The following is a 26,008-nucleotide window of genomic DNA, read 5'->3' on the forward strand; positions in this document are numbered from 1 at the left end:
TTTCTTTTTCTTGATTCTTTTTCATTTGTCACATCAGTGGTAGGTTGCCCCCAGTTCGCACCAGTTCTATAGAACCGGTAGTAAAACCGGCGGGAGGCTCCACCCACTAACCCCGATGTCATCAAAATGCTTCTGCGCATGCCCAGAAGAGTGCGTGTGTGGCCGTGCTGTGAACCGGTAGTAAAGGTAAGTAGAACCCACCCGTGTGTCACATATATTCCTATGTTAGCTGAAGTTCAAGAACTAGATACAACCCCCCCCCCCAAAAACCCCACCCACCTCACAAACATGTACATAAACTTATGTATTTTGCAACATGACTCACTACACAATGATGTCAAAATTATAATTATGCAATCACATACGAAAAGAATCACATAGAAAAGAAATATTATTAGTTTCTAACTACGGATCTTGTTCTCTTAAAATGCAAATGCTGACCTTTCTCCCTCTGGTATGTGATAAAATGGGTTCTAGCTCATGAAAGTTTATGCAGTAATAAATGGTGCCCTTGCTGTTTTTTTGGTCCTGCAGCAGATTAACACAACTGCTCCTCTGGGATTCGATATTTTAAACCAAAAGGTTTCTTTCTTCTTTTAATGAAAGCTAAGCTTTATCTTCTCTCATTTTTATCTATTAAAGAATGTGCATAAACGTTCCCCCCAACTCACCAGTTTAGCCAATTGCTATGAGAAAGTTTCTTGTCATCACTGCAATGAGAATATATAATACCGTGTTTCCCCAAAAGTAAGACCCTGTCTTAAATTATTTTGAACCCCAAAATAACTGCTTGGTCTTATTTTCGGGGAGGTCTTATTATTTTGGAGTGTGTGGAGCAAGACGGGGCTCTTCTTGCTGTCTTACCTGATTTCCAGCTCTGTCTCCCTAATACTAACCAGAGGAAATGGCAGGGACTGTCTGCACATGTGTTTAAATATTTTCGGGGAGGGCTCATTTTCAGCGGGGAGTTTATTTTAGTGCATGCACTCAAAAGCCCGATTGGGCTTATTATCAGGGAATGTCTTATTTTTGGGGAAACAGGGTATATATACAGTATATATATATATAATATATATATAAAGTTAAAATCTCGGGTGTTTTCCCGCGTCATTATAAGTTTGTAAGTTAAAATGTTTAAAATCCTGGCTAAGATCCCACCTCAGAATCCTCTAAATTCCCAAACAAAAACCTTTTTAAGGTCTTTCAAAAACTCTGGCTGAAATCCTAACCAACACTTTAAAGGTTAGGCAATGTTTCGACAAGCTCTCTACCTTGTCATCTTCAGGCCTTTATTATCAGTTTAGAAGCTGTGGGTCATGCTTCATTATACTAGATGCAGCCTGAATGCATGTTAATGGTCCAGTTTTCTCTGGCTCCCTAATACCAACAAATACCAATTTGTTTGGGAATTTAGAGGATTCTGAGCTGGGATCTTAGCCAGGATTTTAAACATTTTAACTAACAAACTTATAATGACGTGGGGAAACACCCGAGATTTTAACTTTTTTCATACACATACCTGTGAAAATTTAAGAATATATATATATATATATATATATATATATATATATATATATATATATATATATATGACAAATAGTGGGAGAAGTTTATAATAAGTGCTTAAGGTAAGCTAGTGAATTCATACACAACTGATATACTTAAATTTGGACTTTATTTTAAATGTTTTTATATGTATTTTGGCTGACATGATAGCTAATAACTCTGCAGTTAGTCTGAAGACTGCATTTATATGTAAATTTACAGATAAGGCAGCAAATTGCAATGGCTGACAGGCTAACATCATCCTCCACTGATAAGCAAGCTAGGAGGGAGGAAACAGTAGGAATCAAGCCTCCATCATCCAGCATGATGACAGCAAAAACAACACAGCTGATTACAAATGGGAGATGGCTGGAAGGGCGCCATCCTTACACGTGCAAGGGCCAAATTGACTAATGGCATATAAAGGCAGAGATCTCTGTAATGGTAGTGTAATACTCTGACGATGTCAGCTAATGGCTGATGAAAGCTTAGTAAAATAAAATTTTAATTCTTTTAAAATTTTAAGTTCCGGAGTTCACAGTATGTCTGCTTCTTTCTTTACTAATATACCTGGAACTCGTATTTTTAGAATAATTTGTAATATTTTCATATAAATGGAGAAAAGATGAAAGTAGATAGGTCAGGAACTTTGTGTCTTAACATTTACAATGGATCTGGATTACCTTGATAGTTTTCCTGTTAATTATTATCCTTATTAATTTTCAATAACAAAATAGCAATAGCACGTAGACTTGTATACTGCTTCACAGTGCTTTAGAACAGCGGTCACCAACTGGCGGTCCATGGACCACTGGTGGTCCGCGAGAAAATTTTGGTGGTCCAATCTTTGCATTTTTTATATTGCACTAAGTCAGGGATTCTCAAACTATGGCCCCTGGGCTGGATACGGCCTGCCAACGCAATTAATCCCACTCACTGATGGAATGGGGTCTTTAGGCATTTAGCTTGGCTGCCTGTTTAGTAGCTCCAGCTTCTCCCTCCCTCCTTGAGAGTCCAGGTGCTTCAGTCAGCGGTACATGAAACTTCAGCCAGGCTCCTCGAGAGAAAGAGTTTGCAGGGGGTGGTGATGGTGGTGATCCAGCGCCCGGGCTGGCTACAAAACAAATGTTCATTCTTGGTCGTATTTGAGATTCCTAGCTGCAATGGGCAGCAACGCTAGGGTTGACCCCAGGCGCTTCTCTTTGCTAACAGGTGGCCAAGCTAAGTGCCTGAAGGACCCCGTCCTGTCACTAATTCCTATTAGTGGTTCGCGGGATTGAAAGATATGAATTTAGTGGTTCCTGAGGTCCAAAAGGTTGGTGACCCCTGCTTTAGAAGCCCTCTCTAAGCAGAGAGGGTTTACAGAGTCAGCATATTGTCCCCAACAATCTGGGTCCTCATTTTATTGACCTTGGAAGGACGGAAAGCTAAATCAACCTTGAGACTAGAACTGCCAAACTGCAGGCAGCCACAGTCAGCAGAAGTAACCTACAGAACTGCATTCTAACCACTGCGCCACCATGGCTCTATAAATGCTTCCTTAAGATAGAATATTTCAAGTTTGCCTATGTTTTTCTCCCTCCTTCCATCACTTTTCTAATACTTTTCCACCCCTATGGGCTTAAGTTATGCTTCAACACTTGTTATAATACCCTAATGGCTTCTGAATTTCCAAGAAGATCTCTATGGCTCACAACACTTGTATTTGTTTTTTGCTTGTTAATAAATCATCCTAATTCTCAGCAAGCAGGTAATACCAAGTGACTATATAAATACAAAGATAAATCTATACTAGCCTTCAGAGGATGGGATCTATAGGAGACCATGGAGGAGGGCAAAAGTATTAACAACTGACTGGAATTAATTACAGAGGATAGAACAGAGGATATAACTGCATGCTGTAATATTGAAAAACTTGGTGATGGTCTACTGGACCTTTATTCGCTATCTTTGAGAAGTGCCAGATGACTGTAAGAGAGCATGTGTTATACATATCTTCAAAAACTAGAGAAAGGAAGATTCATTAAATTACAGACCAAATTGTTTTGATAACAAAATATGGGTAGATTTTCAAATGGATGATAAATTAATGCATAATCACATTGAAAAACATGAAGTAATTATCAAAAGTCAACCTGGTTTTGTCTCAAACAAATTTTGCCACATTAATGTTAGTTCATTTTTAAAGCACATGACTTTCTTGATAATTTTGGGGAATGCTATACAAGTGATTTTAACAAAATGTTTACAAGGTAATTTTTGACATTCTGATTAACAAAATATGTAAGTGTGAAACGGGTAGATTGATACATAGGCAAAACAACAACAATAAAATGTAGAATTTTGTAATCCGTTAAATAGAGAACAACTCCTTGCAAATACTAAGTAATGTAAAATTTGATGCAAAGAGCATTCATATTAGTTCCTTATCAAACTGAACAGAGATATTGAATAAGGTGCCACAAATTTCAGTCCTGGATCCGTGTTTTTCAACATTTTTATTAATGATTTGAATTATACAGTGAAGGCAATGCTTATCGTATTTGAAGCATTGTATCCACTCATATTCTACTCACAAAAAATGAGTAGAATAGTCAATACCTGGAAGAGAAAATTAACATTAAAATAATCTTTATCAGAGAAATGCACTGAAAATAACAGAATAATATTTTGAAATGCAGCAGTTTTAGGAAATCTAGGAAACAAATCAAAGGTAAAGAATGGCAGTTACTTGGCTTAGAAACAGTACCTGTGGGGGAAAATATCTTGAAATAGTAGTCAGTAGTTTATTATAGATTAAATATGAGTCAGCAGTATATAAAAAAGGGAATTGCAATTTCAGTTTTCATTGGCACAATGATAGCTTCCAAGGGAAAGCAAAACCTTGTTCTACTCTATCCTGGGCACCACACTGAACAAAAGATTCTGACAAAGTTGAACAGGTTCAGAGAGAGACAATGAGGATAAACAGACGGTTAGAAATTCGGTAATGGGAATGAAGGATGGGAAAGATTTAGCTTTGGAAAGTGAAGTGAGGGCCAAGAGATGATATGGTAGAAGCCTATGGAATAATGGAGTTAGGAGATAGGACTGAAGAGTTCAAATGAATACGAGAAGAAACTTTCTATTGGTAAGAGCAATTTGTCACTGGGAGAAATTAACAAAAAAAAATTGGTGAGCTCTGTTTTCCTGGATGTGATATAAAGCCAATGGACCAACATCTGTTTGAGATGCTTTAATTTTGTTTCCTGGATTGATTCATTGGTCTCTTGCAGCACTTTTATTCTATGAATTTGTCTGGATGCTTTAGTGCAACACAATAAAACCTGAGGAGTGCTTGCTTAAATAAATAAATAAGTCGTTTTTTGTATTTCCATCAAAGCCAGGATTCTTTTTTCATTTTTTTCTCTTGGTTTGGCAACTGCATTTATAAGGTCCTTTCTTGGCAGGACAACATATTGGTTCCAGACAGACAAGTGAGTGGAGATGAAGGGTCCTCAGCTGTTTAATTCTTTCTTTCATCCCAACACCACCTGCCATTCCCTCTATTCAGCCATTTTCTACTCAGCAAACTCTGCAAACCTTTTAATTCTGTGCCCAGCTATTGTTTGCTGGTTTGTAAAATATCTGAATTATATTTTAAAATGTGACAGGCTGAGGAGTTGCCACCACCTTCGGTGACTGCTTATTCCAGATGATTAAATGAGAAATCTCATTTCTGATGTCTTAACTAGAGAAGAAAGGGGATTAAGGGAAACTTTCAAATAAATAGCATGCAGGTGCCTGCTGGGACAAGCTGTGTTTGTAATTGGGGAGCATAAATAGGTGGATTAGAATGCACAGAGGACTCCTTAATCAGTGTAGCTCATGAGGTCTACAAAAGCCTTCTGAGGAGCAAGTAGAGGGACCTGAACTGTTGATCTCTAGAATTGGAAAGATGTCCTTTGTCTATGAAATGTGCTAAAAATGATTGCTTTGTCACAATAGCCAGGTATTGTATGCAAGCATTAATATTGAACAATGATAAATTGTATAATTTGGACAGAAAATGGTTAATTAACTTTGTAACTATATTTTATAGTAATTTTATTAAAGATTATAATTATAACAGTAAAAACCTCTGCAAACTAAAAAATAAAAATTAAAAGGGAAAGGAAAAACAGAAACATAGTGAAGAAGAAGGAAATATATAAAGAAGTGACTTGCCCATTCATCATAGGTACAATTTTAGTAACATTATCTCTAAAATACAACAAATTATCTCTTCTCATATCTCATATCGTATATAAATAAATCCTTAAAACTTCATCAGTTCAGTCCTGATGTTAGCAAAAGTCCAGTAAGAGATACCTGAGATAATAACCTATTTTAATCTTAATTAAATAAACCATCTTTATATTACTTCTGTTTACCTATAAAAATCTTGATCTTTAGTCCTTCAAATAATGTTGTTGAACTTGATTTCTTTTCATTGTTTCCTTCTCACAAAGTTCTTCAAAACTTTAAAAAGCCTTTTTGTAAATCTAATATAGGAAAATTATCCGGATCACTCTGTTGCTCTGTTATTTGTATATCTCTTTAATTATTAAAACATCAGCTGGCTTCTTTTGTATGTCCAGTGTTTTTTTCCATCTCATTCTTGTACTCTGTCATTTTAAATCAACTTTCAACTCAGTCTCGATCGTCAAGTAGAATTTTTTGATTTTCCATTAATCTTTTAAACATAGTCTATCTATAGAGGTAGTCTTTTAAAATTAACTTCTGAGTCTGTTGTTCATAAATATCCTTCAATATTTCCAATGTTAAAATATTTTGCTTCCCTCTGTAATTGTAAGTTGAGTTTAAGTGTTCTTTCATTATATTCTTTAGTTCCCTCTAGTGTCCAATTTTTAAAGTCTATTTTTTTAAAAAAAATCAAAACAAAAGCATTTTCCCATGGGAAATGGGATTATAACTAATTCCAATATTTTATTTCAAATTTATCTGAAACCCCAGTCTATTTGTAACTTTCCAAAATCAAAATTTTAACCTCCTTTTTGCTGTTTATTTTATAGAAAATGTTTTTAAGTTCTTAAACTGGTAGATAAATCTTTTTTTTTGCTAAGGATTGAAGGAAACACACTTGTAAAACATCTAGAGCCAAAGGTTCCTAATATGGTAGCTGAAAACCAATTAACAAGAAATTTGCTAAACCAATTAGAAAAGGAAATATGTAAACTCAGTGTCCTTCCAATTTGGAACAGTTTGAGCAACAAAGTTATTCCATCATCTCCCAGAGCTCTAAACCCACTGGATATCATTAATTTGTGATCTCCTCACGAGGAGCAACTGTCTGAAGCAACTTGTGGACAATCTCAAGTTTCTCCTTGTCCAGACAATAAAGAGCCAATATACTCACTGACCCTTCATCATGGGTGTCAGCTCCAGCTTCAGCCCACAATTTCTTTCCAAAGTTAAGACCATAATTTTGGATTATTGATTTAATGGAGTTATTGGGAGCTTTTTATATGGTAAGAAGTATTTCTATATTTATAGTGTTATTTGTTCATTGGTTCTTTACATCCATTACTTCTGACTCATAATTCTGGCAATATCATTGCGGTCTCAGCCCTGCCCAAAATGTTCACAGTGATCTCATAGAAGGCTGCCTATTAATGGCTCAGTGTGGAACCAATCACCATAGTGAAATAGGAAACTTTCAAACAGGGTATGACTACTCTGGTTCAGGGTCCCTGAAAGCAAGTTCCTTAGCTGAAGCCACAGTTATGGGAACAGAAGGTACATATTGCATTATGAGCAGTAGACAGTATGATGTCTTTGGATTTTCTGTGCCCTACTTGAAGGTCAGATTGTTCTTGTCCTGTCTAGAAGCTTATTGTTTTACTAATTGCATAGACTACTGTTGCATATCGCCTACACAAGAATTGCCAAAGGAACAGCTAGCTCCCTGGTACATACTGGCCTCAGATTTTAAAGTTCTCAATTAAACTAGAGATTCTTGATGGAATCATAGCAGTTCCTTGCAAGATATATGGAAGTGCAACCATGGGAATATTGATTCACTCATTCAGTTATATTTTCCAGCAAAGCCATGGGATTTGTGAACATGTGTGGCATTCAAAACCGATCCTATATGCATACATCTTGTACTCGAGAATCGATTCAAATGTAATAATGTAGGAAGCCTCTTTGAAAAAAAGAGTTTATTTTCTGATTCTCTTTTTTCCTCCACTAATTGCCTGCACATTTATAGCTTCTAGAGAAGAAGCTCTGCAATGCAAAGAGCTGTTATAAATTTAAAGTTCTGGGTTTTTTTTGTGTGTGTTTTTTTTTTTAAAAAATGATGGTAAAATGAAAAATTAGGCCAGTTGGATTATATAAAGTTTTGTAATAAAATACCTTTGTGCTTCAGAAATGTCAGTGTTTAATTAGTTTAGAGAAATGATGGTCCCAGAAGGAAGAGAGAGGATCAGGTTTATAAGGAGGAGAAGAATCTAAGATTAGCTCTGTTGTTTTATCTTTTTTTATTATTATTTAAAAGAAATGTACATGCCTAATAATTAAAAGCCTGAATTGATGATTGTATGGCAAGATCCATAGCAGGGAGGACCAGAAATCCAAACAAATGGATTGACTGTTGGACCTCTGGGAGATTTGCAGTAGATTAGAAACAATTTCTATTTAACATAGTAGGAACAAAATATCTTTTTGTTGTAAACCATTTTGTTCTAAATAACAGCAAGAAAGCTGTCCTCTTGCTTTAACTTTGAATTCTATCCATTCATAGTTCACAGATATTTCACCTAGCAAGGTTGTTACGCAAAATTTTGAGAACCTGAGATCTGCTCACTAGAACTTGACAGAAAAGAACACATCTTAGAAATAGATAATTCAAATCTTATGAATTGATCCCAGTGTCGGTTAATACGTTTCCCCAATCAAAATTTTCTTCATTTCCTCAATGAACATTGTTGCTTGCTCTGTAAAATAGGTAAGAAATATTGCCAAGCAACTGAAAACTACTTAGAAATCTACTGTAGAATCCAAATTAGCTTCTTCAATCCCTGTTCTAAACCACCAAAGCTTATACTATAATATATTTGTTAAGTTTTCAAGTTGCCCTTTTGCTCGCGCTTGATTCTGCTGAAACAAACATAGCTACCTTTTTAAATGAGGCTATTTATGGTGTTATTAATGTAGCAAATACATATTTATTTGAAGTAATCTTACTTTTTTAAAAAAATGACATAGGAGCAGGGGTGAAATCTACTTACCTTCCTTACCAGTTCAGAAGTGCATGCGCCGCGCATGTGTGCAAGCATCACATGTGCAGGTCACATGTGCAGACCTGTGCATGCGCAAAACCTGTTCATGCGCAGAAGATAATGAGCACATTGGTTTTAACCAGAAAGTAACAACACCCAGGCGGGTGGGCGGAGCTTTGCTCTGCCATTGCTACCGGATCACTGAACCAGCCGCCAAGAATGCTACCAAATCACGCGATCTGGTGCGAACTGGGAGGATTTCACCCCGCATAGGAGTACAGCTTAACAATTCTTTCATAAGCAGTCTTGTTCTGTGTTTTCCTGGGTCTACAGCAAAATGTTGAACACACTTTCTAATAGAAATTGACTTGAACAATGATACTACCGTTACTAACCTCTGTTTGAGTTTCAATTATGTAAGCAAAATTAATTATTTCTCTGTAGCTTTCCCTGAACTTCAACTTCCTCCTATCCTTTTAAGATTTATTATTAAAAACTGTTCACTGCAGAGCTGCTTGGAAATCAGCAAAGTCATGGTTCCAGTCCCAATCTCCAAATATTAAGTCATTAGCATAATTGAGAAATTAAATATCATGAGTTTAGCACTGCTTACCAGGATTTATTAGTATTATTTGTGGCTTCCTTTTGGGCCCAAAACTTCTGACAGCAAGGGGGCTGACCAATAACAAAATTCTATTTGTAGGTAGCCCTTTAAATTTTTGCATGCTTGAGTTTGATAAGAATTGAAGTAGAAAGTGTTTTCAGGCACGTGTACTGGAGTGCAACATAACAGACAGAAAACCAATGGGGTAATTTAATTTCATATGATGTTATCACACATCTAGATTCAATTGCCCTTTCTTAAGTGTTCAGACATGGGGCCGGGGTGGGGGGTGTTGGTCCACAAAAGCCCAAATGGAAAAGTAAATAAAAGAATCTCATCCTTTCTTTCTGCTAGAATTTCATGCAATTAAGATTTGGGAGTTCATAAAAAGCAGGAGGAGGACACCCTGAAGCCTTTCATTTCTTCTATTGAAGATGAGACCTCCGACACAGCTTATAGGTGAAGAAGAATTTGTCACCCAAGGACTGCAATGTGAGCTTCTTCAATCCAATCAGAATAATATACGGCATGGTGGCGCAGCAGTTAGATTGCAGTACTGCAGGCTACTTCTGCTCCCTGCTGGCTGGCTGCAATTTGGCAGTTTGAATCTCACCAGGCTCAAGGTTGACGCAGCCTTCCATCCTTCTGAGATGGGTAAAATGAGAACCCAAAATTGTTGGGGGCAATATACTGACTCTGTAAACTGCTTAGAGAGAGCTGTAAAGCACTGTAAAGCGGTATATAAGTCTAAGTGCTATTGCTATATGCTTTCAGAAGGGAAAATTGAACACTATAACTCCTTTCCAAACTTCCTGAGAGAGCAGCCTCTGTGGCTGCCACATTCCAAGTCCAGGAAAACATGATCTCAGCTTCAGAAGTGGACCTTCTTGACACTTAGCAAGGGAAGAGTAGGAGGAACAGGGCTACCACTCTTCCTAAGAAGCCCAGCTGTAAAATAAATGAAAGAGAGAGAGAAAGAGAGATCCTGGTTATGTAGCAGTATATTTTATGTACATTTGAGCTAGTAGGAGGCAGACTTGTATGGGAGTCCTTAGAGTAGAAACCCTAGTTTGTGTACTTATCTTTGCAGTGAAACTTGGTTTTGCTTGTGCTTATGGCATTGGTCAAAAAAGATCTGCAACTTGGTATGGTCATTATGGCTAGGAGGGAATGCCGCATGTGGCACAGGAATGATTAAAGTTAATAACCTAGTCTACATCTTCTATATACCAGGACTCACCATTTAGCAAATACAATTGTAACTGGCAACTCGTTTGCTAAAAGAAATGGTCACTAAGTGAACTCTGTCTACGATCTTATTTCAGCTTTCCTTTGCTTTACAGATTGACAAAGGTCATAAATTGAAGAATTGATTGCGAAGTTAGTTTTTGTGCAGTTAGTTCCATTGCTGAATGAGGCTGTCATTAAACAAGGACTACCTGTATTACTGAAAACTTTATGAGAATGTTTTGATTGAACAAGCAGCAGTTCATATCTTTTGGGCTCTCCTGCAATAGCAAATTGAAAATTGAGACTTAGAAGGGAAGATGGGTAAATAATAATAAGCATGAATTAATGAATAAAATTGAAACCAAAATACAAATATGATACATCTATGTGCTCTGTGTCTGTGAAACTCAAGTAAAGGAGAAGGGACCAATGGATTAGAATGAAATGGAAGCAATGAATATATTCAGGAAGTTGAAGGTATAGGTTTAATCATGAAAAAAGAGAGCTCAAGTATAGCTCAGAAAGCAAGAACTGCTGTCCTCTGGATTTTCTGGAGGTGTATTTGAAAAGAATTCTTAGGCTGGTGATGGCTTCATACTATACTCTAAAGCTGCACTGGCTCCCGGTGGTCCTCCAGGTGCGATTCAAGGTGTTGGTGACCACCTTTAGAGCACTCCCATGGCTTAGGACCTGGATATCTACGAGACTGCCTTCTGCCACCGAGAGCCTCCCACCAGCCAGTATGCTCCCACAGAGAGGGGCTCCTCGGGGTGCCATCAGTCAAACAATGTTGACTGGTGGCCCCCAGGAGGAGAGCTTTCTCTGTGGGAGCACCTGCCCTCTGGAACGAGCGCCCGCCGGAGATACGGACGATTCCGGATTTATGTACCTTCCGCCGGGCCCTCAAGACTTTTTTATTTCAACAAGCCAGGCTGCCTAACCTCTCCAATTGTTAATTTGAATTTGAATTTTAAATGGGGTTTTTAATTGTTGGGCCAAATTATGTAATATATTTTAAATTGCTTTTAATTTTTTTGTATTTTATGTTTTTTACCTTTTGGCTGTTCACTGCCCTGAGTCTTTCGGGAGAAGGGTGGTATATAAATTTAAATATAAATAAATATAAATAAAATAATAAAGAAAAAGCCAAATGCGAGATGCTTGGTTTTACCTTCACTTTTTCTTTGTTTACCTTCCACAAAATTTCCTTTGCCTTGTGTTTTCCTCTATCTCAATGTGGAAAACCTGAGTGCTCACTCTGAACCTGTTATTTGTTTATATTTGTTATTTCTTATAATTAAACAATTATATTTCTAGTTCGTATGGATAATAGCAAATGAATAAATCAAGAATAGAATAGAATAGAATAGAATAGAATAGAATAGAATAGAATAGAATAGAATAGAATAGAATAGAATTCTTTATTTGCCAAGTGGACACACAAGGAATTTGTCTTGGTGCATACACTCTCGGTGTACATAAAAGAAAATATACATTCGTCAAGAATCATAAGGTACAACACTTAAAGATAGTCATAGGGAAGCAGTCAATATAAATCATAAGGATACCAGCAACAAGGTTACAGTCATACAGTCATAAGTGGGAGGAGATGGGTGATAGGAACGATGAGAAGATTAATAGTAATAGTAATGCAGACTTAGTAACTAGTTTGACAGTGTTGAGGGAATTATTTGTTTAGCAGAGTGATGGTGTTCTGGAAAAAATGTTCTTGTAAAGAAACAAGAAAAGTAAAAGCAACAAAAATACAAGAAAGAATCCAAGGAAACTAAATTCAAAACATTGACAGAGCTTTGAAAAACCCCCAATGGCTCCAAAGCTTGAGTGTTAGTGCCACATCTTCTCAACGGCTTGGCACAACATCACCGAATGATCACATAGACAACAAGTTCATCAAAGCAAAATAGCCATGTCAAGCCCTTGAGAGGATAAGACACTTTAACAATTCAAACAGTGATTTTGGAGAAGGCTCTGCTCACTTTATTTAGTTTATTAAATGTATTATGATGACCGTCTCCAAAAGATTTTGGGTGGCATTTTGTCAAACACCCCTTTGAATGATTTTGCACAGCTGTAATAAATATATGAAAGATTTCTTTTTTTATAAAATGGCTCCAGTATCTGTTCTTGGAAAGAAATTGGCAAACATACTGCGTGTCTGTCATACATACTGATAGACCATAGCTGAGACAAGTGAAAGCAAATAGAATATTAATGGGCTCATTCCTAAGCTATAAGTGGGATGAAAAGCAAAATAATGATGACATTTGTAGACTAGGGCAATAGCATTTCCCTCTATTAAGCAGGGGGTTTGTGGAAATGAAAGAATGCCTATTGATTGATTTCAATATGGCCCATTACATATATCATCTGGATATTGACATATTAATAGTGCTATTCCATTAAAGAAAGAAGCCAATGAATTCTCTGGAGACTTCTCTAATTAGAAGCTGCATGCTACAGGTGGCATTTAGCAGCATAATGAGGAAAAAAAATAGCATCACTTCCTTGCTGACTGGAAAAATGTTGCACTGAAATAGGCAGCTAGATGGCCCTGTCTGAAAATAAAACTTATAAAAATGTTTTTGATGATGCTTTACTATAGACCATTGCTCAGAAAGCTCTATCCACCCATCCTGGAGGCAAATGATTGCTGTTCCCATTGCCATAACTGTCTCTACCTCTATCGGCTTGGTTTCAAGGCATTGCAATCACCTGTCATCCCTTCAAGGTACTACCTGTCAAATCCCAACAGATTTTATGTACCTCGAGGCAATCTTTAGACAGCCTTGAAATAAGGGAGGAAATTCAATTGTAATATTGACATACTTGCAGACAACTTAAGGCTTGTGTTGCTCGTGAGCTGGGGTTGAGATCAGAGGTGGTATTCAGCCGGTTTGTACCGGTTTGGGGGAACTGTTCAGTAGCGGCGACTGCGGGTGGACCGAGCCACCCGCCCTGACGAAATGCCGTCATATTAAGCCACATTTCTGAAGCCGGGAGGAAGGCGCACACGTAAGCAAAGCGTATGCATGGAAGGTTGGGTGCATGCATGGAAGGCATGCATGCGGGGTGAACTGGTGGTAAATATATGTGAAACCCACCTCTGGATGAGATGAATGCAATGTTATGGTTATACAGCAGAGAAAAAGATGTTGCCAGCACACAATCATCCTGTGGTTAAGTGCAAGTAGGGGAGAGATATCTACCAATGTTAAACAATGCAGTATCTTCTGCAGTCCTATTTGTGAAAGATTATTATACTCAGCGGTGGGTTACTACTGGTTCTCCCTGGTTCTTGCAAACAGGTAGTGGAAATTTTGAATAGTTCAGAGAACCGGTAAATACCACCTCTGCCTGGCCCCACCCACAATCTATTCGCTCCCTCCCGAGTCCCAGCTGATCGGCTAGAAGGAAAAAAACTGTTTAAACTCTTGCCGTGGCACTTCAAAGGGCCGCCCTACAGCTGATCAGCAGTAAAAGGCAGTGTGAATGGTAGACCAGTGCGCTCCAAAAACAAATGGGTAGACCGGTACAGCTCTGCTAAAAGACCAGTACCTCTGCTAAATCCTAAAGAATTGTCACATGACCATCAAACCACACCCACAAAATAAGCCATGCCCACAGGACCTGTAGTAAAAAAATTTAGAACCAACCCCTGATTAGATTTTCACAAGCTCCTTTTCTTTAAAGATTGTTCCTGGGTCTACAAACATGTAAACATGATACCAGAACATATTTTCTTTTGATTTATTAATTTGGAGTAAGAAATAAGGCAACCTATGCTACAATAGGATGTAACTGGTTCCCTTCAATGCCAATTCAATGGTTCTGGTGTTGGTGCGTCTATAGCCAGAATAATACCCACTGTACCTAAAGTAGAGGCATTGGCAAAGCTCAAGAGAACATTAATATTCTTACAAGATTTAAAAAATATTCAAGAGGGGAAAAAAAAGAATGGAAAGAGCTGTAAATAGCTCCCCAATAATTAAATGGCATAAAAATTGAGAGAAAATGAGAAAAGAGTAAATCCAGCCAATTGAAAGGGAATTGGAAGGAAATGGAGTGGCTGCACATATATATATATAGCCTACATATATAGTATAAAATATAGTACATATAGTACACATACTACATATAGTATGTAGTATATAGTAAATGACATTATTACCTTGGGTTCATAGTGATCTGTATTTTGAAATGCCCATAAAAGCAGAACTGAAAAATTCAACTAGCAAATGCCACTGTGGTTGGGTCAGGACAGCAGTGTATCAATGGACAGAAAAACAGGTCAGTGAGGACTTAACTGCTTAATGGGCAATGTGGACTGACTTGTTGCAGAGAGGGGAATAGAAGATTATGGAGCAGCTGGATTTGAATATATGAATCTCCATTGCATGACCGTATTGGTAAATGTTCAATCAATGCTGTTTGGATTGCAATATTCCATTACCCCTTCAAGCCTCTATTTGCTAGTACAGCAATCACATTCAGTAAGTGCATGTGTGAAATTAGCCACCCTTGTCTGCAATTACAAAAAGAGTGTTGAAAGTAAATTAATTGACACTGAACGATCCTGAGCATCTATCCAGCCAAGTGGCTATTTTACTAGATTTTGATAAGTGATATTTGGCAAGAATAGATTTGACAGAACCATTAGTTTATTAATATGACCTGTCTTGCACTTTGGGGAATATATTGTTAACTACAGTTTTTATAAAATAAGTGTAATTACAGGCTTTATTTGTTATAAATTATAGAACATGGTATGCAAATTTTAGAGTCATACATTATTTTTCTTTTGGCTTTATGCTAAAAGTATTTTTTTTAAAAAAAACCACAACCATTGTTAAATCATGTTATTGTTAGATATTCATTCCAGTTTTGGCATCTCTCTGTTTTCTTGTGTGGTCTATTAAGAGCTTGATTTTAGAATGCTGTAGAGATCCCGTTGTGAACCGGTAGTAAAGGTAAGTAGAACCCACCCCTGGTTTGGATGGGGAACAACCTGCTTCTGCACTTACAGCTGCACGTATAATATCTCTACTGAATGAGTTTCATTGAGCGCTGGTGCTCTTCCAGGTCCAATTCAAAGTGTTAGTTATGATCTTTAAAGCCCTTCATGGCTCAGACCAGATTACCCGAGAGACTGTCTTGTCTCAATTACATTGACCCATCCCATCAAGTCAGTGGGAAGATTATATTATGCATTCTGTTGGCTAAAGAATTCTAACTGATTAGGTTTAAGAGGAGAGCCTTCTCTGCTGTTCTCCCCAACCTATGGAACATCTGGACCCTGGAGATGAAGTTGGCTCCCACTATTTTGGCCTTCTGGAAGACTGTTAACTGACCCAGGGATCCAAGAATTTTACACAACCCTAGAGGTAGTTGGTAACTTGAAGGCACTCTTTCTGTCTCTTCACCTTGGTTATATTTTGTAAGGATTTAATGGGTGGATGGTGTAGGAATTTGATTAATAAAACAAACAACCTAACAAACAAACAAACTGATCTACTGGGAAGGAGGACATATGAGAATGAGTAACCTTGAATACCATGCTCCACAGCAGAAATCACATTATTGTAGTTTGTAGGCTATAACAGGCTACAGCTATTTGGTAATTTGCCAGGAATGCAATTGTATTGAAGAGGATATTCAAGGACAATCACTCATATTCCTCAAGGTTAAAGGCAGAGTTGCAGTTGAAGTTTGCTTCCCCCCTTCTCTTAATAGCTGGAAAGAAACAACCATCTTGATTTAAATCCTGTCCTTCATTCCACATACATGCTGCTTTTGGGGACTGAAAATTTCACCACCTTTATTTTCAAAATCATTTCTGAACCATAGCATCTTATATGAGCTCTACTGTTGTTGGAGACTGCTGTGTTACTCTCCATGTTTTGATTTTTTACAAAATATTATGTGTAGGTCTGCCTTTGTAGCTAAGGTACATAAAGCATATCTCCAATCTTTAAGCAGCTACAAAATAATCTAATTTGTTTCTGAGTTCAGTTCAAAGTCCTCATTTAACGATTACCATGAAATATGTATATGTATATGTTTCCCCTATCCAGTTATGTCCAACTCTAGGAGTTGGTGCTCATCTCCATTTCCTGGACAAGGGAGCCAGCATTGTCTGAAGATGCTTTTGTGGTTATGTGGCCAGCATGACTATACGCTGAGGTGCACAGAATGTTGTTACCTTCCCATCAAAGTGGTGCCTAGTTATCTACTTGCAATTGCATATTTTGAACTTCTAGATTGGCAGGAGCTTGTGCAGGAACAGGAGCTTATCCGCCATGGAGTACTTAGGTCTCAAACTGCCAATCTCCTGGTCAACAAGCCCAGCATCTTAACCACTAGGCCATGGTGCATATATAAATATAATAGCCCTTTTCTCATAAATCTAGCAAAGTAATAAAAATCACTTTGCTTTTGCATAGTTATCTCTTAGGAGATAAGCCAGGTGTTGATCAGGGAGAAGACCTTAGTTATGTCCCTTGATTTTGGAAGGTCTATCCAATGTTTTTTTTTTAACCTTGGCTAAAGGCCTACTGACCTGTATGGGCTTTAAAAGTCTTATTAGAAATTTGAACTTTTGCTGAAACTTATTGAAATTTCCCATAATTTCATAATTCTGCTACTTTTCATAATTTTTTTACTGAAGTGACCCTATTGGGGGTGGGGTGGGGTTGTTCCATATTTTGTATTGTTTGGTGAATCACTGTGGGAGTCCTGAGAAATGAAATATTAAATCTTACATATAAATAAATATTTCCTTTACAAATCAGTGTCACTCACTATTGTCTTTTATTCATACATATTCTGTGTTAATTATTGCCCTGTGGCTTTTAACTACTGGAATTTAATAGAATTTTCTCAGTTGGTGTCAGACTAGCCTGCTGAAATAGTAATGTTGTGTCCCTCCTTAGATTCTTACATTAATAATAGACTGTGTATGAATAATACACATTCATATAGTTTTTGTCACTGATTTTCATAACTTGGTTAATATTTACCTCTAAAGAGATTTCTTCAGTGTGGATTACAATTATTATATGGCCATGATTCCTTAGACGTATGGGAATTGTAGTTGAACACATGTGAACTGTAACTCACCACCCCTGAAGAGTTATAGTTGCTATAGTGAGATTGTTCTCCTTCACATTGTAATTGTATGAAATGATCTACACATTGCAAGGAGACAGCTGTGATCTTCCATTGGGCCCACTCTAAGGATGCACTGTTCTGGCCTAGGCTTCCTGATATAGTAAAAAGCACACAATTAGTCCCAAAACCCCCTTTTTTAGTATTTTAATGACTGTGAATTCCTTTCATTCACAGTATGTGCTGAATCACCAAGAGTTTATAAATAGTCCAACAGAAGTCTGCCACAGTTCTTCGGATAAGGCTGGTAAACACCCACCTTTATTTTCTTTGACACGCTGCCAAAGACCTAATTGGCAATTATCTTGGCAAGGCCACACGGAAACACAGAGTCAAAAACAAAGCTTCAAAGTACAAACCGATACCATCTACAACATTGCTTCCTGCAAAGGCCCATGTGCCTTTGCTCTTCCTTTATGTCTTATGGGAGGGGCCAATTATCTCCAAGCCTTACTCCCAAGTCGTCCCTTTTGTTTTAACTGTTCTTGCCTTCTGGCAGCTCTGAGCATGCACGCACTAGGAACAGGTTCTCCCTGTTCCTCTGCCTCTCTGATGTCCAACTGTGGAAGCTCCGGAGTCCGCACATAACTCCCAGATGGCCCTGGCCCCATCTCTGCCTCCGATGCAGAGCCCTCGTCTGAGCCTTCCCCAGAGTCCAGGACTGGCCCATGTTCCTCCCCAGACTCCTCACTATCTGACTCTTCTGCCAGCTCCAAAGGCTGCTGGCGGACCACAACATACACATTCTTTCTGATAGACAGATATTGTTTGGACATCTGAAGCAGGAAGAGCTATATTTATGGTTAGCAATGAACCATAAGACAATGGAAAAGAGTAGCAGAAATTAGGGACAATGGAGGAGTGCAAAAATGAAGTTAGACTTCAATTTAAAGTTGGGCTGTAAGTTGTTTCAGCATGAACTGCTGAACTCTTTCACCCTCTTTACTGTAGCACTTAGAAACAATACTCTTTCCACTGTGAAATTAACAGAAGCTGTTTTAAAATTCATAGAAAGTAGTTTACATAATCTGCCATGGTCCTGGCAAGATTTTCTGGTCATGTCAATTACTTATTTTTAATTTGGCGTTTTCTAATTAGATGTGTAATTTGTGTGATTCATAGAGATGCTAAATGTGATACAGTGCTTCATGCTTGGTCTCAGATCAAGAAGTCTCTATTGTACAAATTTTTTAGGCATAAGGAACAGTTTACATCATTTTACCCCTCACCTCTCAAGGAAAAAAAAAAGAATTGGTTGTGTGGCTAAGCTTATTTATTTATTTAAAACCTTGATATGGCCACCCAATTTGAGTAATGCGATTATGGGTGGTCCACAATAACTTGAAGGACAAAAATGCTAAAAACAAAATAACCAATACAAACTAAATAAGACTGTAACAGTGAAGTCGCAATTCTGGGAATATTGATATTCTAGAAAACATGCTTCTAGAGAGAAACAAATAAGAAAAGGGGAAGCATTGGCTCCTGTCTATCAGGAATGGCCAATGAATGATGATTTAAAAAAAAAAACTCAGAATGATAGGCCATTATGGTATGATGGCATCTCTGGTGTTTTTTTTAATGTGTAACACATGGAACAGATATAAATAACAGGCAGGGTTCTGGTTTTACCATTGCAGCCATTATCTTGTCTTTTTTTTTTTGACCACATCCCATGGATGCCCCTCCTGTTCTCGGCTTTCCCTAAGTGCCTGTGCTGGTGCCAGGCAAGTCAATCAAACCATGAACGACAAAGCTGATGCAAACACGTTTTTAATGTCAGTTACTCGACAGCTTTCGGTGAAAGCCGGATCGCTAGAACGGAATAAAGTCGGAGCTGAGGGCATCTGCCCCTCAGCCCGCTTTACACTTCCTTCTCAATTGATCTCAGCTGTTGTTTGAATCTGCCGCAGAGGTGCTACAAGCGACACATCTTTCTTACATCATCTGTCCGTGCTGCTCGGTCATCTGTCCACCGAGGCATGGGTATCTCGCCATTTGTCTGCTCACAGTTTGCCTCACCGAGCCCCCCCTAGTCAACCATCAGCAACACCTGAGTGTTGCTGATGGTTGACCCCGTCGTCATCACCAACCCCTGTGCTCATTGTCATTTCTTTCGGCGTCGCCTATCATCAGTTTCGGCGTTGCCCAGCATGTCTTCTGGCTCGCCTCGCGTTCGACCGTTTCCTGCCTCCCCCCCAATCTGTATGGTGTCGAGGGATACTTTGACACTTGACACCTGTTTATTGTACTTCTTTTGCAAATCCCCTTTTTGCTGACATTATATTCCCAATTCACCTTTTTTTTAAAATGAAATACTTAAATTGGTCATTCAAATCTTTTCTTGATATTCCTTTCAGCAAAGAAATAAATATGAACGGCAAACATGTGTTTACATTGCTACACCACTCTAGGTTTGCTAGAGTGTCTTGATTTAGTTGGATGCCGACTTGGTGACATTTAAAAAGCTTGCTCGCTTAGGGTCATAAAAATCGAACAGTGTGGGGCTAGTAGGGACCTGGCACGCATAGCAGATCTGTGGCTCTGGCAATCTCACAGCATTAGTACAACTGTATTGTATGTTAAGGGCCTCTGGGATAACGGGTGATCAGTCTGCAGACTACAAGTTAATAGTTGTTCTCCTCCTTAGGTTACAACCAGATCTCACCATCCAGGTCTTTGCTGCTGCACGTCAAAGATTCTGGGGAAAGGCAAACAAATTGAACTGCTTTGAAGGCAGCCACAGAACACACTACAAGGCCTTTGTAAGCATTCACCCCGCTCACTGACACTTTCATTTACAAGCAGATATTGGATTTTTTTAAAGAAAACAGTCTGCAAAGCTTCTACAGTTGTGGGAGAGTGTAATAGCTTGCGTATTGCCCCTGCCTCCCCCAGGATAGCAGGGAGCAGTGATGTGACTCTCTTATGAAGCTGAGGGAGAACAGGGAAAATAGGGAAGAAGGCAAAAGATTTTTTTGAAACAAAACCTTTTTAATAACCTGTAGTAACCAGGAACTTGGTTGGCTCGGGGGAATCTTTACCATTTTAATGCTTGGAAAGCTGATTTGGAGTGGAAGCAAAAAAAAAAAGGGGGGGGGAATAGAGAGGTCAATTCAGAAAAAAACATAGAGCAATGCCCCAAGAGAGATGGCCTTGTCTAAGACATTACTATTGATTTTGACAATGAAAATTGGCTTGACAGTGATTTACAGCATAATCCTATGCACATTTATATACTTAGTCCTTAATAATGATGCCTTGTGAGCCAGTTTGTTATTATGGGTAGGCCACTGGATTAGTAACCAGGAGACCATGATTTCTGGTCCCACTTTAAGCAAAAAATCAGGCTAGGTGACCATGGACCAGGTCACCTCAGCCCTAGGAAGAAGGCAATGGAAAACCACTTCTGAAAATGTTGTTAAGAAAACTGGATGGACCTCATCAGTATCATTGTCACTGCTGTGGTATCAGTGGTGGGTTTCTCCTGGTTCCGCCCAGTTCCGCGGAACCGGTAGCGGTGATGATATGACGTCACCAAACCAGTTCTCTTTGTTCGCGTTATTCTTACCTTTTATTTGGCCCTGCCCCCAATCTATTTGCTGCCTCCCGAGTCCCAGCTGATGGCTAGAAGAAAAAAAAACTGTTTAAACTCTTGCTGCCCTACAGCTGATCAGTGTTAAAAGGCAGTGTGGTGGTAGACCAGTGCCTCAAAAAACAATTGGGTAGACCGGGATGCTCAAAAAACAAATGGGTAGACCGGGATGCTCGAAAAACAATAGGTAGACCGGGACGCTCGAAAAACAAATAGGTAGACCAGAACACTCCGAAAACAAATGGGTAGACCAGGACATTCCAAGAACAAATGGGTAGAGCAGTACAGCTCTGCAAGCAGTTAAAAGCCTGGTAGACCAGTACCTCTGCTAAATCCTAAAGAATTGTCACATGACCATCAAACTATGCCCACAAAATAAGCCACGCCCACAGAACCGGTAGTAAAAATTTTTAGAACCCACCCCTCTGTGGTATATAGGAGATCATTATATCAAGAACAAGGACACACCTCAGTTATTCACATGAAATACTATTGAACAACTAGCATCTCTGGTTGTAATGGATGAATTACAAATCTGGCTTTACCATCCATTGATGGACAGTTCCAGTTACTTATCTATTCCTAGAAGGTAATTATTATAGGATGAATATGATTGCAAAAATGACAAGAGATTATCAAAGAGAGTAATATTAAACCTCTTACATAGGTTAAAAGCAGATTTAATATTAATGGCAATAAATCAAAGTTTAGAAGCTAGCTGACTGGATTTTTTTCTTCCTCACAGAAATGTAACAGACCTTATGTTATAGGACACACATCTGTTTTTCCTTTACTCTGATGAAGTGTCTATAGATTTATAAATGGGAAAATGCAGATAAGTAATACATAGGAGGGGGAATACTATTCTGATTTCCCTTAGTAATAATTCTATGCCTTGAAGCATGACTATCAATTATCTCTTCTAGCATTTGCCTAAAATATTACCTTCTTGTCTTCCAATTTGTTTTAATCAAAAATCAATTAGACAGACGATCTGTAGGACAGACAGGCAGAAGACTAGCAGAGCGCATCCATGAACATAAACTAGCAATTAGAAAACACAATGAAAACATCTTAAACTCATAACATAGACTGGCTCAACATAGTTTCAATTGGGAAACTGAGCATTCTGGACTAAACTAAGTTAAAAAATGCTAGGGAATTCCTTGAATCCTAGCATTTAGACAAATCAGCCATCAATAGGCACATAGAGATAAACCATATTTACATATGGTTACATTAAAAAAAACAATAAAAAAACTAAGAAGGAAACAATAAGACAACAACACATTATCTCCAGCAATCAATAGTTATATAATCAGGGATTTCCAGCCGACAAATCATCAAACAAGCAGAAAACAATACCCTAATCAAGGAACTACCAAGGAAAAAAATCACACATCCCACCAACATTGGAAGTATAAGCTACTGTATATAAACAGGGAGCAAACCCCACACTCACTAGTAATGAAAGGTATGCAAGTAAACAACCAAGCTCAGAGGACAACAAGGATTCCACAACAATCTTTTTTTTTTTTTATGTTTAAGGCTGTGAATATTTCCTGTCCTGATAAATGCACGCCTTACTTTGCTTTGTTTTCAGTCCTATCAAGTCATACATAATGTTGTCATTTCAAGGAATGGAATCCCTGATCTGGGACAGGATATACATTTGTGGCAGTGGTTGGTTTCAAAATTTTTTATTACCGGTTCTGTGGGTGTGGTTTGGTGGGTGTGGCATGGCATGGCATGGCATGGCTTGGTGGGCATGGCAGGGGAAGGATACTGTAAAATCTCCATTCCCACCCCAATCCAGAGGAAGGTTACTGCAAAATCCCCATTTCCTCCCAATCAGCTGGGACTTGGGAGGCAGAGAATAGATGAGGGTGGGGCCAGTCAGAATTTTTACTACGGTTCTCCGAATTACTCAAAATTTACGCTACCGGTTCTCCAGAACTGGTCAGAACCTGCTGAAACCCACCTCTGATTTGTGTCCTAAATCTGCATTCTGGACAAATCATTCTTCCATACTCTTCTTCTGTAAAATAGGAATGCTTTAGACCTGTTGTGAAGGGAAAATTCAGGCAGGAGAAGTTTTGCAAAATGAATGGGCACCTTGTAAAATAGCTTCATGTGAAATGTATTGATTCAAATATCTACTCAGATACACATTCAGCATGGTGCTGTTTGCAATTCCTTTAAAGTGATTCAGAGGAAGGGACTGAATGGATTTCAGTGGCACTGAGTGACTTAATCTGAACTGTCCTGACTCTTTCCTCTTTTTTTTCTTGCTCATGTCTTGTCTGGAGGCAAGAAATGGCAGGCATGAAATACAGAGACCTGATGGGAACCAGAGGAAGGAGCATTAACATACCTGGAAGAAGTAAATGAAATGCTTGGCAGAGTTCCCAAGACAGGCAGGAGGAATCTGACCAGGGAAGCTCCTTAAGGGCTTCATCTTAACACTGTCAACAGCTGACTGGCAACAAATCAAAGTTGCTGTATTTGTCAAAGGTTTTGCTATGTTTTCTTCTAACAAAGAGGCGGAGAGGGAAAGGGAGAAATAATTTGAATGCTCGAGCCAAGCAATGCCAACTGGAAAAGGGCAAAGAGCCACTGGAGAAACAGGACAGACTATTCTGAGTGCTGAATAATAGAAGCTTAATCCTCTTAATGAAGATCTTAGTGCAGATCATTAAACTGCTTATTGAGGACCACTCTTGATTGTTGACCTTTTTGATCCTGTGGATTATGCTCATTCCAAGTTCACTTTTTGTGGGAGGCATTAACAAAAGCCCTACTTGGGGCCTTCAGTATAATCAGCAGATAAAGTTGTCAAAATTAGGCAACTTATTGATAGGTCTTCATAGTAGAATGACTTTAACTTATAGGCCTCAGGTTTCTCCTTCCCCAATTTTATATTAATGGTAAACTTTGTAAACTAACCATTGACTTGGCCCTGGAATCAAAGTGTACCCTGGCTTTTGGACAGAACATCCACTCTCCCACTGAAACACTTTTCTGGTGTAGCATTGCAAATAGTAAACTGCTGTTGTAGAAGAATCTTTGCCTATGCAAGATTTCTTCTAAAGGAGGGCAGCCATCAACTTTGGCTGCAGCAGAATCCTTATCTTGGCCCAGCAATTGCCATCTACTGATTATTTGAAATACAGGATCCTTCACATACACAAGGCTTAAATTGCTTTTCAGCCTCTCTTGTGCTATTTATGTTAATGGCTGATAATTTTTCATGCGGAAGAGAAACTGAAGGAGAGACATTTGTAATGCAAATGAGTATTTTGCCCAGTGTAGGCTTTACACTTGAATTACAAACACAATTGAATATTTTATCCTCATGTGTGAAAGAGTGAAAGAGAGTTTCAGACAGACACTCCAATCTGCCCACTATTGCTTAAATCCCCTGATATTATACCTCATTGTTCCACCTCATTTTTCATGATAAATACTAGACTTTTCAGGATCCAGAGTTTCCCACTGAAAAGCGGCACGGACTAATTCTAATTACATTGCTTCCTGTATCTCCATAATATGCTACTTAGATTAATATGGATGTAAACCTGAATTAGGCTATCTAATAGTATTAGGCCCTCAGCAAAACACAACCACTTGCTCGTAGCATTTAGTGATGACACCAAAGTGAATATGTCCCAGAAGAAATGAGGCATGGCAAGAGGGAGAATGGATGAAAGCCCACCTGACTCTTTATGTATGGGACTCTGCTCTTAGTAATTGACTGCTGCCTTATCATACCCAGGCATTCCAATCAAAGAAATGCATACTTAGGCAATATTCCTCTTCCTAGGAAAGGAGTCATTACTATACAAATGCTCCAAAGGCCATTTCTCTAAAATCCAAACAAAATCAGAATACGACAATCCAAAGCATAATCTTTTGATTCTTCTGTAGGAAGTTGGCACCCACCCCTTTCCTAGAGGAATGAAATATTTTGGGAAATGTTAAAAAGGCAGAATATTATGTTTCCCTGTATGAGAAATGGAGAAGCATGTTTTAAGATAAAGCAGCTCCCACCTTCCTGCCCCACCCTTTGTCAATAGGCCAGAGGCAGAAACTCAATCTTTCAATCCTTGAAACTCATCTGCAACACAATAGGACCCATCTAGAAACAGAAACTCACCACATGGCACCTGGGAAGATTACATCAGCCAGCAAGGCTAGCTAAGACCCCCATCCCCTGGGAGTCTGACAACCAATCAGGATACTCTTTCTGGGCCCCAGGAAGTTCAAAGCCAGAGAGAGCATAAAACCCGGGGACTCGCTGTATCTCGTCTCTTTTTCTGTTCAGGAACTCAAACCATGTGATTCTGTCCACCATTAAACCATCTTTCCAAGCAGTCTCCATGTTTCCAGTGTCTTTTTCCCCACTTGGAGCTGAACCCAGAAGGATATTTCTTCCTACACTTCAAAATGCTGTACTTGCTGCCAGAGTTGGAGCAACTCCGTACCTTCCGTAAGGTCCTGAAGACTTATTTATTCCACCAAACCGGCCTAGCCTAAATGGTTCTTAATTGGAATTTTAAATTTTATAGACTTGGGGGTTTTAAA

At 38.5% G+C, this 26,008-nt stretch overlaps 1 long non-coding RNA gene across 1 annotated transcript in view; it reads left to right on the plus strand.

Moving 5' to 3' along the window:
• Positions 1-24,079, plus strand: part of LOC117671830 (uncharacterized) — a 56,925-nt gene extending 32,846 nt beyond the window's left edge. The window contains exons 2-3 of the long non-coding RNA XR_004593020.1: positions 20,480-20,594; positions 23,734-24,079. This is a non-coding gene — a long non-coding RNA (uncharacterized LOC117671830). The remainder of the gene's footprint in view (positions 1-20,479; positions 20,595-23,733) is intronic.
• The last annotated feature ends 1,929 nt before the right edge of the window (positions 24,080-26,008 follow it).

The sequence above is a fragment of the Pantherophis guttatus genome, chromosome 1 (assembly GCF_059756535.1).
Source record: "Pantherophis guttatus breed Tessera chromosome 1, ASM5975653v1, whole genome shotgun sequence".
NCBI lineage: Eukaryota > Metazoa > Chordata > Lepidosauria > Squamata > Colubridae > Pantherophis > Pantherophis guttatus.